The sequence below is a fragment of the Mauremys mutica genome, chromosome 1 (assembly GCF_020497125.1).
Source record: "Mauremys mutica isolate MM-2020 ecotype Southern chromosome 1, ASM2049712v1, whole genome shotgun sequence".
In the NCBI taxonomy this organism is placed as follows: domain Eukaryota; kingdom Metazoa; phylum Chordata; order Testudines; family Geoemydidae; genus Mauremys; species Mauremys mutica.
In genome coordinates this window covers 22,720,030-22,737,354 of record NC_059072.1, presented here as the reverse complement: position 1 = coordinate 22,737,354, position 17,325 = coordinate 22,720,030, and the positions used below count along the sequence as shown (strand labels likewise).

General features: G+C 42.5%; 1 protein-coding gene across 3 annotated transcripts in view; it reads right to left on the bottom strand.

Moving 5' to 3' along the window:
- Positions 1–17,325, bottom strand: part of SEMA3C (semaphorin 3C) — a 163,793-nt gene that overhangs the window by 82,062 nt on the left and 64,406 nt on the right. Inside the window, exon 1 of one of the 3 annotated variants that reach the window (XM_044987197.1) lies at positions 15,059–15,164. The exons of the other annotated variants lie outside the window; for them this stretch is intronic. The gene's annotated coding sequence lies outside the window, so the exon portion shown is untranslated. Of the gene's footprint in view, positions 1–15,058; positions 15,165–17,325 lie in introns of those variants that run through there. 3 annotated transcript variants of the gene reach the window in all.

Here is a 17,325-nt window from a genome sequence, read left to right as displayed (position 1 = left end):
CATGCTACATTCCACAGTACAGACCCCAAGTTTCTCTGGAAAGGAAGAGGGAAAATAAGTGAACTTTTCCCCTGACTGCAGGAGCAGAGTTATTCGATGTCTTGCCAAAGATTCCAGGATCCAGATTCCTTCATTCAGAATTATGCAAGACCACCCACACCCTTCAGCCAGGCAGCCTAGCTAGGGTTTAGCAAATTCTAATCATAATTGTTCAATTAGTAGGCCAGATTCTTCTCTCACCTACAACAGTGTAAATCTAGAGTAACCCCACTGAAGTATGTGGCATTACACCAGTATAAAAAGGGTAAGAGAGGTGAAAAGTTCTTCTTAATTTCTTACTGTGCAAGTCTTATGAGCAGTTTTATCCTTATGGGGAGAACCATCAAACACTTTATTCAAGAACATCATCACGATTTGTGTACCTGAGAATGAAAATATCACAACTAGAGCAGTGCAGGGGGATTCTCTGGAAAGAGACATCCAATTATTCAATTGTTATTTTGATCAGATTATTTATTATCTTTGCTCCCAAAACAAAGGAATAACTGTGGCAAGTGTGAAGGGCAGTGAAGACATGTCAATTTGGTTTCAAATTACTTCAGCTAATCAGTTAGCCATTTCATATAGAAGCCTCTCTCTCTCTCTCTCTCTGTTTCCCTCCTGTCTCACTGTCTGGCGTACAAGGTCAACAACTCTGCAGTGTTCAGGCTGCTCTGAAGGAGATTTAAGCTGTATACGTCGGAGTGTGTCTGTACATAGTAATAGAGCTCCCTTTTCATTTCTTTTCAAAAGAGATATAGAGGGTCCTTAGCACATTTCCTGCTGCTTTGAAAACCAGAGGAGCCTCAGCTGGTAGCCTGCGTGTACACAGAGGCTTTTCAATCACAGCTCAAGACATTTTTAATTTCCATATGCAGGAGCAGGAAGCTCTTTTCTTGCCAAGTATGACATTATTGTTGAGCTGGAGGGGCAGAAAAAAAGCCACACCCGAGGAGAAATCAGACATATTCCACATTGCTTTCCTCCTTCTGGGAACATCTAATCTGTTCATTATAATCTCTTGTTTTCTCTCTTTTTTTCCCTACCGGACCAACAATCATAAAGGAAGCATGGCAGAGCTGTCTCCATTGAAGTTCATTCACTTGCAAAAATGCTTCACAAAGCTGTCAAGCAAAGTTCAGACAAAAGAGGCCTTGTTTGTACACACACAAGTCAAAGAGAGTTGAAAAACCAAATTGATTGGATTACTGGAATTCCTTCCATTTGAAGATGAATCAGAAGCTACAATTAATATTGAATGATGCTGTCCTCCCACTTAGTAGTGTCAACCAAATAGGATATATAAGATCTGTACTCCATAGCCATTATCTTGCACCACTGATGTCAGTGGATTTGAAAATGGATCAGGCCACAAAGGCTGAACTTCCCTTTTTTTTAATTTGGGATGCCACCACTCATGCTGTTATGTTTGAAATATAAAAGCCCTCTGAGGCCTGGGTTTCATCTCCCCATGTATTGCTGTGATAGCTGATATCAGCTCGGGTGCTCTTGCTAAATTTGAACATCTGGAGGAGGAGTGGGATGGTGAGTATGAAGAGGGGACATTACCAACAGAGGGCCCTCATTGCTGAAATTCTCTTCCCTTGTCAGTCTGTCCCTGAGTGTGTGCTAATCTTTAAGGCACAGTGCGAGTATTTACTCAGTGGTATGTGACTGTGGTGAAGATCCAGAGCTGTTTGGCCTAGAGGTCTACTTATTTTCAGGCTTATGTTATTAATGTTTGTAAAGTGCTTTGGCAACAAACTGGTTCAATGTGGAGGCTGGAGTGCACAGAGCTGCATTTTATGTTGTTTGGCATTGCCATACACTGAATAATAAAGAAGTATATTAGCAACACAAAGACCAGTATTGCAGGGTAGATGGCAAATTCCTAGAAGATCTAGACTTAGTTGATGATATTGTGCTACAGAGCAACATCCCTGAAAAGCTGCAAACGAAGGCAGACAACTTGACAAAAATAGCAGGCCAAGAGCAGCTAAAATTAGTTATGATAATACAATCATCCTTGAAACCCAGACATGAAGCAGTAACATCACATTAGAAGGCAACAATATTAAGAAAGTAGAACAGTAAATCTACCTGGACAACACTATATTAGTCAATGGAGACTTAATGAAGGAAATTGCATCAAGGATAGGAAAGGCATTTACAGCATTTAGTAAACTAAAAATACATGTGGAAGTCAAAGACATATAGCACCAGAACAAAACTGAGAATTTTCATTTCAAATGTAATCTCAGTGGTATCATATGTCTGAGAGATCTGAGAAATCACCAACCAGCACTTTCTACCAGAATTAGAAAAAACGCTGGACGTATTTGGGGCATGTACTCTGGATGAAGACTCCCACATGAAGTTGTCAAGTGGAAACCAACTCATGTGAAGAAACAAGGACACCCAAGAGAAACCTTAAGAAGAATCCTTTGCAAGGAGGACAAAATAATAAATCTCAACATCATAGAGCAAATGGAAGCAGCAGCAAAAGACAGAGAGGCATGGAAGAGACTGGTTTCCACCTTGTGCGCCAACGTTCGTGGAGGAAGGATTTTTTATAAAATATGAGCCTTGAGATCCTCCCATTGGAAGTCACAATAGAAGAGCAAAATATTGTCCCAGATAAAGGAAGCAACACAACATTGTCTTCAAAATCCAGCAGTTGCTTAATGAAGCCAAGGCCTTCACACAGTACAGCCTGCCTCCACTAGAACTGGCAAAAGACAATATCCATCCAAGAACATTCAGTTTCACTTTCCATTACTGCAGCCACTGTCAAACCACACTCACCCTGCAACGTCACCTAGCAAGGGAAGGAAATATCTTTCCCATATTATTATTGTTGCTATATAATACAGTGGAAACAAGTCAGCATGAAATCATCCTCTTGTTCTCCTCTACCATTAACAGAAAGTTGCTTTGTTACTGTATTAAGTAGGTGGCATTGCATGGAAGTAAAGGTGATCACAATTTTTTATCAAAGTATTTTTTCCAATGGAAAATGACCCTTTTCGTGGGAGAGAAATGTGGAAAAAATGAAGAACCAAATTTTTGTCTGTTTCCATTTGAAAATTTTCATGGAAAATATACATTTTCTAACTAGTTCTCCATGAAAAGTAAGCTGCATTTGTACTTTACTTGCAATCAACTATCATTTGTTATTATTTCTGTATTTACTGACAGGAGGATTACTAAAAGGCTGTGGACAAAGTAACTACCAAGAATAGATATGAGACACTGGAATTTGTTTATTGTTCTTGCTGAATAAAGGAGTTTTGAAATATTGCTGCCACTGTACTTGTTTTCCTCTTAATTTAAGTGCCCCAGCTTATATTACTTTCTTTTACTGATAGGCTATCACTAATTCTCTCTGTTGCTTCCCGCTATTGATCATCAAGAGCTTGAACCAGAACCTGGCTGGTTTGAAAGTCTAAGAAAGTCAGAGCTTTATTAAAAATCTGTCATTCCCAAAGGCAGTCACTACTTAATGAAACAGATACAGATATGTCCTGCCTACAACCCATTTTAGCCTATTCATTAGTGATATAACCTACTACAGCAAATACTTGCTGCCCATTTCTGCAATGTGCTAGAGATGGCTCTTAGTATCCTCTTATTAAAATTCACCAAGGATATGGAAGGGAAGATTGGGGTTATTTGAAGTTCAGCTCCACACATCTGGATGCTTCCGCTAACCTATCCCTGCCAGAGATGACTTACTGACCCTCTGTACTCATAAAATACTTCCGAGAAGATACTCTTTAGCCTTTAGAATACACCAAGGTTCAGGTATTTCTAAAAGAAATTGTCTTGGGATGAATACTCTCAGAATCTGTACAGCCACTTTTTCAGCCTACTACCGCTATTTGAAACTGAGGGCATTAAACGTTATTAATGTTCAGAACTGTATTAACTGTATGATGGAAGCACCCATAAGGAGCTAGGCACTGTCCACGCACGTAGGAAAGCATGCTCCCTGTCCCAAACAGCTTACAATCAAAGAACATTTTACTATAATATCACCATACTTCATACAATTTTCCATCCATCCATATATGCATGCCTCCATCCTTCCTTCCTGGTTTTTTACACAATAGCAATTAACATAAATTCCCAAGAACAAAGGATAAAATGCCCTAAAGGCCTCCCTCATCATTATTATGGTGATGAGGAAGTGTTTGTGTTTAAAAGGGAATACAGATACACACATACTCTAGTCCCTCCCCACACCTTTCCTTCCATCCCCCTTGCCCCCCAGTACCACAAGCTAAGGGGGAACATTTCTGAGGGAGACCCCTCTTAGAATAGTGACAGCCATCATTTGCCCTTTGTGCATTTCATATGGAAGCCATTCTCACCATGTCTCATTGTAGCTTTGAGAGATTAATAAGTTTACTTTCCATTGAATACTACAACACTGTTCAGAGTCCAGACTGTGTGCCTGAATTGGAACAGAACAGTTAAATGCTCCAAAATATTCAAAACAGTGAAAGTGACAAAAACATGGTATTTTTTAAGCATGCACTATTGAGGTTACAGTTTTTAGACTCAGAAAGTTTTCCTATGTTCCTTTACTTCCTCCCTACATTCCCCCTCATAGCCACTTTGATGCAGAATTACATTCACTCCCAGCGCTAATAAAAACACATTGACAAAGCACATCTCAAGTGCTAAGATATTTCATTACGATTTCTGTAAAAAAACAAGAATCATCTCCATTGTGGTCAGACAAAAGAACCCCTTTCACTGTAGTCCTTTCTTTCTCAAAGAGCAAATTCTCTGAAGAGTCAGCCAGTTTCCATATATCTAGGATTGGTATTACTGCTCATGCTGCAGTTTAATCCCTGATTTTATTGATGTTACTAGTTTCAGCTGCGTTTCTAGCCTCTTGGCACAGGAGCTGCGTCACTACCCACAAATCTCCTTAAAACACAATGGTATCTCCCGCAACAGTCTTTTCTCACCACTGTACTATAGTAACAAAATAGAAAACGTATGTTTTCACAGTCACTGTTCCATTACAACATTTTTTAATCAATTTAGAATTAGCTGACAGTGGGTCAGGATCTGAGCTCCTTCTTTTTTTTAATTCATTCTTCAGTGAAGCAATGAGAGTTTTGATTGAGCAAGGACTGAGTAAAAACACCTCAGGGTCAGGGTGGGAGAAGATTAGTGCCTTATGGATCAGCTGAAGGAAAGTGTTCCATGTTCAGATGGAAGATACAGAGATGTTTGCGGGAGAAGTAAACAAATGGTCTTTAGAAGCTGGCAGTGGAGCAGGTGAGGCACAACCATATCAAGTGATAACAGTGATTAAGTAGCATGGAAGCAAGGGAAGCTGAGGGCAAAAAGCTTGAATCTGATGCAGAGGAATTCAAAGAGGGGTGACATGGCAAGCACAATAGCTGGGGAAGATGATCTTAGTGGCTGCATGTTATATGGAAGGAAAGGGGAGAAGTATGTGAGTGTCTAGGACAGAGGTCGGCAACCGGTGGCTCGCGGCTCACCAGGGTAAGCACCCTGGCGGGCCGGCCCGGTTTGTTTATCTGCCGCGTCGGCAAGTTTGGCCGATCGCGGCTCCCGCGGCCAGAACATCCCTCGGCTCACGCCGCTTCCTGCCTCCCGCATTGGCCTGGGACCGCGAACCGCGGCCAGTGGGAGCCGCGATCGGCCAAACTTGCCGACGCGGCAGATAAACAAACCGGGCCGGCCCGCCAGGGTGCTTACCCTGGCGAGCCGCGAGTCACCGGTTGCCGACCCCTGGTCTAGGAGACCAAAGACAAGGTGATATAGAAGGCCTATACTAAAAACATCTCCCCTTTAAGGCCAAGTTCAGGCCTATGGTCCTGTTTTGACAAAAGTAACTGGAAATGGTACCAGAAGCTGGATATGAGTCAGCAGTATGCCTTTGTTGCCAAGAAGGTTAACGGCATATTGGGCTGCATTAGTAGGAGCATTGCCAGCAGATTGAGAGAAGTAATTATTCCCCTCTATTCAGCACTGATGAGGCCAGATCTGGAGTATTATGTCCAGTTCACCCACCCCCACTACAGAAGAGATGTGGACAAATTGGAGAGAGTCCAGTGGAGGGCATCAAAAATTATTAGGGAGCTGGGGCACAAGACTGAGGGAACTGGGCTTATTTAGCCTGCAGAACAGAAGCGTGAGGGGCGATTTGATAGCAGCCTTCAACTGTCTGAAGGTGAGGGGGGTTCTAAAGAGGATGGAGTTAGGCTGTTCTCAGTGGTGGCAGATGACAGAGGGGCAATGGTCTCAAGTTGCAGTGGGGGAGGTCTAGGTTGGATATTAGGAAAAACTATTTCACTACGAAGGTGGTGAAGCAATGGAATGGGTTACCTAGGGAGGTGGTGGAATCTCCATCCTTAGAGGTTTTTAAGGCCCAGCTTGACAAAGCCCTGGCTGGGATGATTTAGTTGGGGTTGGTCCTGGTTTGAGCAGGGGGCTGGACTAGATGACCTCCCGAGTTCTCTTCCAACCCTAATCATCTATGAGTCTACCAAGAGTAAGGGTCTCTGTTCTGGCAGGTGAGCAGCAGTGAGGCTGGAATTACACAGATCACTTGTTTGGTCTTCTCATATAGTTTCATGTATGCTACTAGTATCAGTATAGGTCAATATGTCACATCTATGTTCATGTAACAATTATTCTTTTCCATATTTCAAGTTAAGGGAGTTACCCATCTCTAGCTTGTTCATACCGGAACGATAAAGGAACAAGTAAATGATAGTATATCTCAGTGGCCAAAATTGCAGGTAAGTAAGTGTCACTTTTCCCCAAGCCATTAATAAACCAGTGCCCCAGCATGACGTTGTGAGGTGTTTGCCCTAGTATTAGATGTTGTGCTATTGGAGATACCATCTTTGAGAAAAGAAATGGTCACTACTGATTCCATGGCACTTTTTACAATTGTACCTACACAAATTTTGGTAATTTCAACTATTCAAAATATTCTTCACTCCCTGCCCTATTCTGTACTGTTTCTCTGTAGTACTAAATTACCCTCTCTGGATCTAATTTGGGGAGCTTGGTTCAATTTGGGTCAGCCTCCAAAGGAAGGCTATTCAGCCTTTGCCACTGGAAAGAAGCAAGCTGATGTCTGTAGGTGGGTGTGGGAGATACTTCCGGAAGCTAGGGAAAGTTTGGTTTGGGAGATGAGCAAAGCTCAGGCCTCTTCTTATTTTGTTTTCCTGTTTTTCCCTAAAATGTATTTTTGTGGTATACAAAAATGCATCCACGCCCAGAAGGAGAATGGTGATGTGGTCAATGGCAAGAGCCAAAATAAAGAAATGTTTCTGTCATTACACCTAGTTGTGAATTTCAAGAGAAGTTAGAAGTAACTTTGAATCATTAAGTGCATCCTTAACATGCATTACTTGTCTCGCTGACAACCCTAGAACTTTTGGAAAAATCTTCCTTAGCAGATTAATTAAGGTTTGTTATGTTGTTTTAACTGCACAAACAAAAAGCCTTCCAAAATGTAAATATGTCTGTGAGTATTTACTCCTTCCTTATTTATTTTTGCGACTTCATTTAATAATTGATTTGGAGGCTGTGAGTGGATCCATTACCACCAGCCCTTTATTTGATGTGAGTGTCCTCTTAGTGAATCAGCCCTTTGGTGTCCCCACACCCTCCCAGCCATCTCTAAAGTTGGTAGGAACAGCTTTTGTTTGAGGACTCATACTTCTGTGAGTAACATGGTTGCTGTTCAAACACATGCTACATAACCATAATTCACTCGGTATGAACCCCATAAAGAAGGTTGAATATAGGTGAAGGGTGAATTTAGGAGCATATTCCATAGTCACATACTACCATCAATCTTCATACTCAGCTGATCACCAGCTGGTGTTTGGAAGAAACTAAAAAGAGAGGCATAGACTAGTACACTGAGCATGAGCCAGCACATCAGGAACGACATCATTCTAATTGTGCCATGTCAGTGTTTCCCACTGTGGCACTGGGCACATCACATAAACTCTCTGCCTTCATTTCTTCATCTGTAAAATGAAGAAAATAGTAACATACCCACCTCATTGGGAAATTAGGAGGATGTGTTAAGTAGAGTCTGTAAAGCACTTTGAAAAGGAAGGACTGTAGGAAGTTATTTCAAGTGTATTTCACATGCAAAACCAGTTTCTTTTGCTTGACATCCAGAACTTTCAGACTTAATAAGTTCAGCCAAACCTCTGGTTTGGATTTAAGAGATAACTTTTGTGCTTTTCTGTTTAGATTTCATCTGAACGGGAAGCTATTTAAATAAATAAACCTTCTGCAGTCACTCACTCCATGTTTAAACTAGACTTGCCATATTTATTCAGCAGCAGTATCATCCAGCATTTGGGAAGCGGGGGGGAAAGAAGAAGAATTTTTACTTCTTTCTTGTTCACAGATAAATATGAAAATATTTTAGATAAACGCTACATGTTTAGATAATAAACCCTAATTTCAGCGCAATCACTTACAGATAACGATAGCTCCTAACATTAGTGGGCTATTAGACCCTTTGGGTATGCAGCGCACAGACAAAGAGAAGAGGATGATATATTATTGCTTCCAGGTTGAAGAAATAACAGCCAGGGAAAGCTGCAAAGTGTGCTAAGTGAAAGTAACACATGGCTATTTGATAGCCTGTGGTGTTGAAACAGCAGGTTCAAGGCTGCGATGTCTCTCCCAGGGTTCCAAATCCACAAATAATGACCACGGTTGTTTAGATTCCTCTCTGATAGGCTAGACGGTGACTGGCAGATCATACATGGGCAAGGTGAGTAGGGTGCAAGGAGCCAGGCACAACTGCAATCTCTGTGCCCTCCCATCTTGGTGGGGAAAAAGCAGGGCTATAGCCCGACCCCTTCCACATTGACAAGAAGAGCTGGCCAGATACAAAGCAAACACACTGCACCATCCAGATGGACAGTGAACAAGGCATGCTCCCTCTGACTGTATCAACTGAGCTTAGATTACACAACCTGGCCCTTAAAGTACAGTGCATGGTTTTGGCATTGCTATGAAGAGCAGTAATGGGTCTGATCCTGCTCTCAATGAAGTGTACAGCAAAATTCCCATGGACTTAAATGGTGCAGGACTGGGCCCTGGATTAATAAGTGTTATAACTGGAATGTGCTGTCCATATACAAATGCATGACTCTCTGGCCTTGTCCAGTCAAGACATTAGCAAAATGCTCATTAACTTTAAAGGAAGTTTTGCCTATGTCAGGACTACAGGGCAGTGCCCTTTATGTACGTACACTTTGTAATACATTTTTTCTCATGAAAGCATGACCAAGAAGGTAACATCAGCATTCATTTAGAAAATCATTTAAAAAGCATTTAGAAGAAGGGAGGGTCATTTCATGAACTGTGAGTCAGAGCTCCTGGGGACTTGCTAAGTCAGGGTTTCTCAAACAGGGGTCGCCACTTGTGTAGGGAAAGCCCCTGGCGGGCCGGGCCGGTGTCTTTACCTGCCCCGTCCGCAGGTCCAGCTGATTGTGGCTCCCACTGGCCATGGATCGCTGCTCTGGGCCAATGGGGGCTGCTGGAACCTCCTAACCTCACTGTGTCTCAGTTTAATCATCTCCGATCTTTCAAGATTATTGCTAAACTCTGTTAATAAATGCTTGTAAAGTGCACAATGATCCTCAGAGGAAAGGAAGGTATAAATACACGTTATTATTATAATTCACATTGCCACTAAATCATCTAAAGCTTGTATACCAGTGGTGGGCAATCTGCGGCCTGTCAGGGTAATCCGCTGGCGGGCCACCAGACAGTTTGTTTACATTTGCACGGCTGCCCGCAGCTCCCAGTGGCTGCGGTTCACTGTTCCCAGCCAATGGGAGCTGCGGGAAGTGGCGTGGGCCACAGGGTGTGTGGACAAGTTAGAACTATATGAGTTGCAGCAGAATGAATTGTGACAGTTCTGAACACCTTTTAATCTGAGAAATCATTTACCAAAGGTGTGTGATCCTTGCTAGAATTTCTCACAAGAGGGAGTGCAAAACAGTAACCTTTTAAACTCAGAGCCTGTTGTACACAAATATTTTGTAACAAGTCCGTTCTTTTAGCTGGTATTTATTTAGTAGGGCTTGTCTGTGTTATACATGATATTTTGGCTTGCTACATCACAGGGAGAATACATGCATGCATTTGAGGAATCTGATCATTTAGCATGTTATGCAACTAAAAGCAATAATCACAATCATTACCTTTGTTACACTTCTACCTACACTCACGCCCGCCTCATCTGTCTTTGTTTGTTACTCCATGTTATGTTATGTCTAACTGAGACTAAAGGTTCCTTAAATCAGGAACCTCTTATTTGTTTTTTTTTAAAATTGGTCTCAGAGAAAATAGTGTCATCTCAGACCTGTGTATATTTGGCCCATGGAATATAAATTATCAAATACATTCCTTTTGTAGGCATTATGTCAGATTAGGGACCATAATACTTAGACAATAAATCCCTTGGTTATGCAAACTGCCACTGTGTTACTCCAGTTTTACGCAACTGTACCACCACTGAACTCAACAGAGATCCACGGGCATAATTAAGCAGTGTAAAGCATTGAAGAATCAAGCCCTGGGTGACTAAGCAGGGCATTACAAATAGTGCAATGGTCAGAGGGGTGCCTGGGAATCTGAGTGGCCTTCCCAATTGGCTGCTGGCAACATATGATGAAATGGGAGTGGGTGGGTGTCGCCACAAAGGCCCCTGGGGAAAGGGTCCCCTGTTCTTTGCAAACAACTCTTGTCTCAGACCTGACAAGCTCACTACATCAAATATCTTGCTTTCGTGGTATTTATCTATGAAGGGCAGCTTGTGAGGTCTCTGCTGAAAACATCAATATGCATGATCATTGTGAGATGTGTGTATTGGTAATATTTAAGAAATAATGTAACTATATTGAAAATTATACCCTTATGGACTTAGAGTAAAAGTTAGTCACCAGGGAATTATATGGCCTGGTCTACACTGGAGAAGGGTGGTCGATGTAAGATACGCAACTTCAGCTATGGGAATAGCGTAGCTGAAGTCAATGTATCTTATTTCGACTTACCTCCCGTCCTCACAGCGCGGGATCGACGGCCGCGGCTCCCCCGTCGACTTCCGCCGCTCGCTCCGGTGGAGTTCCGGAGTCGACGGGAGTGCGTTCGGGGATCGATATAGATATATCGCGTCTAGATGAGACGCAATATCTTGATCCCCAATAGATAGATCGGTACCCGCCGATCCGGCGGGTAGTCTGGACGTACCCTATGTCTTGATGATGAGCCATTCAAGCAGGATGGAGTTGTCACTCCTCCCTGGCCAGCTGATTATGCAGTGTATTGTTCAATTGCCCCATTCCAGAACAGTCAATGGCAAATCAAAGACAACTGTAAAACAGTCAAAACAACTTGGGGTGGGTAGAGAGCGGGGGAGGGACATTACAACAGACAGGGGATCACCCTGTTTGCCAATAGAGACAAAAGGCTGATTCAGTATATGAGAGGGCAGAGAAAGACCCTCTGCTTCCATTCACTGAGGATACATCTTGTTGAGTGGGGATATTTTTCATGACCGATTGGATCCTGGTTCCTGTGAAGTCAGCCAGCGCTGCAACATCCTGGACTTTGGGAGGAGACCTAATTTCTTGGGTAGGAAAAGTAACTGTTGGCCCTAGTTCACACTTTCTGATATTGTTTTCTATTGTAATCCTTTGTTTCCATCACTCTCTCTTATTTATAGTGGAATCTTAATTCTTTTTTAAATAAGTCTTCTTTTGTTTCATTACAAGTGTTGTGTATTTTACAGGAGTGGTGGTTAAAGGTAAAACTGGCAAATTCAGATACGCTGCTCCTGTGGGGGCTGAGGATCTGGCATTTCTGTGAGTAGCTAGTGTCAGGGGCCGGATACCACAGGGAAATGCTATAAGGGGACTTGGGTATTGGGGTGCACCTCTTGTTAACCCGCAAGGCAAAGTCAGGGCTGGCATAGCATGGAGGAGAGTGCTTGTGTGGCTGAAAGGCTGGTGGTGCTAGAGAGCTAACACCCAGTTACCACAAGTAAGACTCCCTCATCCTAGAAGCAGAGTAAGTTATCCCTGGGGGTATGGCTACACTTGCGAGTTGCAGCGCTGGTGGAGGCTTTCCAGCGCTGCAATTAGTAAGTGTCCACACCTGCAGGGCACATCCAGTACTGCAACTCCCTGGCTGCAGCGCTGGCCGTACACCTGGCTCAGCATGGGGAATAAAGATTGCAGCGCTGGTGCTGCAGCGCTGGTGATCAAGTGTGGCCACACACCAGCGCTATTATTGGCCTCCAGGGTATTAGCAGATATCCCAGAATGCTTTTATAAATTACTCTCTTTGTTTTGTTATGCAGCCTCTCTTTGTTTTGTTGTTAACTCGGAGCTCCGTAGCTCCGTTGATCCCGGAGCTGCTTATCTACAAACACAGCTCCTATTTGCTGTGATCAATCTGTGAACAATCAAATGAGATAATGAGGCAGGCAGGGAGTGAGTGTTTGCTTGACAGAAATGGGGCAGAGGGGAGAGAGGGAGTCCGTTGGCTGCAGGCTGTTTGCAGTTAAGAGTTAAGGGTAAGAGATCGGGAACATGTTCTGATTTTTCAAGGCAGGAAGGTAACACACAGTGTTGGCTCCAAAAATCCACTCTCTCTCTCGCCCAATCCCTGTCACACTACACCCCACCCCACCCCCCCTCTTTTGAAAAGCACGTTGCTGCCACTTGAACGCTGGGATAGCTGCCCATAATGCATCACTCCCAACAGCGCTGCAAATGCTGCAAATGTGGCCACACACCAGCGCTGGTAGCTGTGAGTGTGGCCACACACCAGCGCTGGCCCTGCACAGCTGGACGACCAGCGCTGCAACTACCAGCGCTGCAGATTTGTAAGTGTAGCCATACCCCCAGCCATGAAACTGTCGTTCATTACTTCTAAACTGCTATGTTGTTTCCCATACCCTGATTTTAAGAGGTAAAGTGGCAAATAGAAGTCAGAATTCAGAAGGGACAGCCTGCCATGCTTCACATGGTTAGGATAAGGAATTAGACTTCCTACGCTAATTATCTTAGATCTGCAGGACAATGCAGCACAATGCATGTGAAACAGCAGTGCAGTCCCAAGTATCCCAAGAGTTGTCACAATATGGCCTAGTGGTTAAAGACACTAGGAATCAGGAGTCAAGTTCCTGTTTCTATTGATAACTTGCTGTGCAGAATAGGACACATCTCAACCTTTGTGCTGTAGGTTCTCCATGTGAAAAATCAGTATAACAAGGCTTATCCACCTCACCTGGCTATACTGATACTTAATTATGCATTTTTTTAAATTATTTTTTTTATGATCTTCAAATAGAAGTCGCTCTCCAGCCTGTAATATAGCAGTGCTGCTGATATCACAATTGGGAGGCTGCTCTCAGCATGCAGCTCTGTTAGAGCGTGTCATTGTGTGTCGTCATTGTGAACCTCATTCTGAGCACTGCTGTTTCACGTGCATTGTGCTGCATTGCCCTGCAGATCTAAGATAATTAGCGTAGGAAGTCTAATTCCTTATCCTAACCATGTGAAGCATGGCAGGCTGTCCCTTCTGAATTCTGACTCCATATGCCACTTTACCACTTAAAATCAGGGTATGAGAAACAACGTAGCAGTTTAGAAGTAATGAACGACAGTTTCATGGCTGGGATCTTTGAGATCGTAGTGGCTCATCAGCTGAATGATGAGTGATTTACAGCTGGTAAAGGAAATCGCACAAAAAGGACTTTAGTTCATTCACCTGTTGCTTTGTAATAGACAACGTATAAATTGTACACTAATAGAAAAAACATATAACTATTTCCTGAGGCTTTAAGCTATGATGTCCCTTGGGCCGCGCCACTTCCAAAAGCTTCCACTGGCCTGGAGCAGCAAACCGCAGCCACTGGGAGCTGCAGTCAGCCGCACCTGTGGATGTGGCAGTTAAACCGGCCCGGCCTGCCAGGGGCTTTCCCTGCACAAGCGGCGGAACAAGTCTGGGAACCGCTGCATTAGACGAATAAGAATAGCCTCTGATGTTACACAGATACGGGGGGAGGGTTACCAGAACCTTCGATCCAAAGTCATCAGATAGAATCAGAAATAAATCCTCCTTCCCAGTAGTATAAGATTGTGGATACACAATTACATGCATAATAAGTGTTGTATATCTTCCTCTGAAGCATTAGAGACAAGGTTCTGGGGATAGTTAGACCATTTGTCTGTTCCATAATGGCAACACTCTTGTTCTATAACTGACATCAGTGGTTATTTTATGCTTTTTTATTGCTTCAGTGTCCAGTATAGGCATTCTTGTCTAAATAGGAACTTGTTTCTGATTAGGATGTTTTCCCCAAGGCTATTGATATATTTCCTTTGTTCAGTCAAATCTAGCCAAGTGCTAATGTCTCCTGAGCAACAGTATCATCACAGCAGAACAGAAAGCCAAACATATTATACTGTATGTTCAGTTGTTATACACATGCATGCTACCACTATTAATTAAGTGTAATTGATAGGGCTTATTTAAATTAGAACCATATCGGAATTATATAAATAGCTTTGTCTGGAATTTAGTATATCATAGTTGAACAATTAAATTAATTCCTGGTGTCAGTTACTTTGATTTTGCAGAGTGTTAGCTATTTTTGAGCAAGGAAATCTGCTTTCAGCAAATGTACACAAGAATTTTAGAGGACAAACATTGGTGAAAGGGGTGGAAGATACCAAATTTCACAGTTTGAGCCAGATTCTCCTCTAATGTGAATTGGTATAGCTCCACTGACATCAATGGAGCTATATCGGTTTATACCAGGTAAGTGTGTATCTGGCCCTTTGTGTTGATTGGAAAAGAGAACAGAAAAATGTCTGCCCAGTAGCAAGCCAGTATCATTTATATAATCAGCACCATGATTTTATACCATAGCTGCATACTCACTAAGAATCATCAGTGTAGCCTTACTCACATGATTGCTCCGTCTGAAAACAATGTGGTTACTCTCATAAATATTGGTTTGCAGGATCAGGACCCTGGTTTGCATTGCACCTCTGTCATGATGCCGATGAGAAGCCAGACAGTTTACAAAGGCCTGAGGCACTGAAGTAGATTAGCTGTTATATACTCTCTCTCTCTAATCAGAAAAAAAAAGTATTGCAATATATGAAATATATTCAATTTGCATATATTCAATCCCCCCCCCCCCAGTGAATGTCACCTGCCTTCTAGGATTATCAATTCTATGAGAGTATGTGCTTGTACAGCTCCCTGCACCATAGGACCCTGATTTGGGCCTTTGGGTGCCACTGTAATATAAATTTATACACAGAAGAGCCCTTGCCAATATCCAGACCCAAACTGAATCAGTAAGATTTTTAAAAAATATTTATTTAATTATTTGAGAACTATTGTTTTATTGTCATACACTCATCCCCTGAAATACCAAAGGTAACTTAAACACATTGTGTATGCAGTATTTCAAGTCGTGTCTGAAGTTACAAATTGCTGGTGATTACTAAATTCTGTTATGTAACCTCTATGCCAGTCCAAATATATCAATTTGACCAGTATGTGGGGAGACAGAAAAAAATGATTCCGTGGTCTTCTGGTGATTTGATTCTAGCTTTTGTTATATTTCTAGGCATCGTTCAGACATAGAAAAATACTATGGGAATAACCCTGCCTGTTCCCACTGAAGTCAATGGCAAAACTTCCATTGAATACAAAGTTTGGGCCCTGTTTCACTGCTACTCTTTAGTGTCAGAACATGTATATAAAGGCTTATTTTTATTTTTGTTTGCTTCTGCCTCTTTCCTCAAACACCCTGACACCCCTCCCTTCCCCCCATCCCCCATAAAAATGAGAATTTATACATTTTTCGCAAATCGAGGCTTAAAATATGATTATTGTGGTTGTTGTGTCATAGTTTAAAGCCTCAAGAAATAGTTATATGTTTTCTCTATTAGTGTATGATTTATGCATCAACTAATACAGAGCAACAGGTGAATGAACTAAAGTCCTTTTTGGGCAATTTATTTTACCAGCGGTAAATCACTCATTATTCAGCTGATGAGCCACTACAGTCTCAAAGATCCCAGCCATGAAACTGTTGTTCATTACTTCTAAACTGCTATGTTGTTTCCCATACCCTGATTTTAAGTGGTAAAGTGGCATATGGAGTCAGAATTCAGAAGGGACAGCCTGCCATGCTTCACATGGTTAGGATAAGGAATTAGACTTCCTACGCTAATTATCTTAGATCTGCAGGGCAATGCAGCACAATGCACATGAAACAGCAGTGTTCAGAATGCAGTTCACAATGATGACACACTACGACACACTCTCACAGAGCTGCATGCTCAGAGCAGCCTTCCCAATTGTGAAATCAGCAGCAGTGTTATATTAGAGGCTGGAAAGCGACTTCTATTTGAAGATCACAAAAAAAATATGCATAATTAAGTATCAGTATAACCAGGTGAGGTGGATAAGTCTTGTTATACTGATTTTTCACATGGAGAACGTAAGGCACAAAGGTTGAGATGTGTCTTATTCTGCACTGGTCTAATGGATTGGAGGACAGGAAAGGGAGTCAGGAGACCTGGGATATAGTCCCAACTCTGCCATTGACCTGCTGTGTGACCCTGGGCAAATCACTTCACCTTTCTGTGTCTCTGTTCCCCTCCTGCCCTTGGTCTGTCTTGTCTATTTAGATCATAAACTCTTGAGGGCAGGGATTGTCTCTTACTATGTGGTTGTAGGGACTCCAGCACAATCTCAGTCTAGGCTCTACGGAAACACAAGTAATAATGAGGATGAGTAATAGAAATGCCTAATTCTTTTATTTATTTATTTTGTTAAATCTAACAGCTACTGTGTTTGCCTGTGGATTTTAGCTTCCCAATTTACCCCTTCCAGCCACTTTAATAACTCCCCCTCCTTCAGCTTGCCATTTAGCCTTATGGTACTGTCTCTAGGTCTGCACCACCCTGTACAGAGGTCAAAGATAATTATATTATGGCTGCTGTTAATTAGTGGCTCAACCACACTGACTTCTTCAACCAACTCCTGGCTGACACACAGAACTATGAACAATACAATCATCCCCCATCATGGAAATAAAACCTGACAGAGGGCCAGGGACCATGGGAAAGTGATGTGCAGTGATGGCCCCCGAGTAGCACATAACTAAGTCTGTGCCGTGAAAGGTCAGAAATCCATTGTGAGGGCGCATTAACC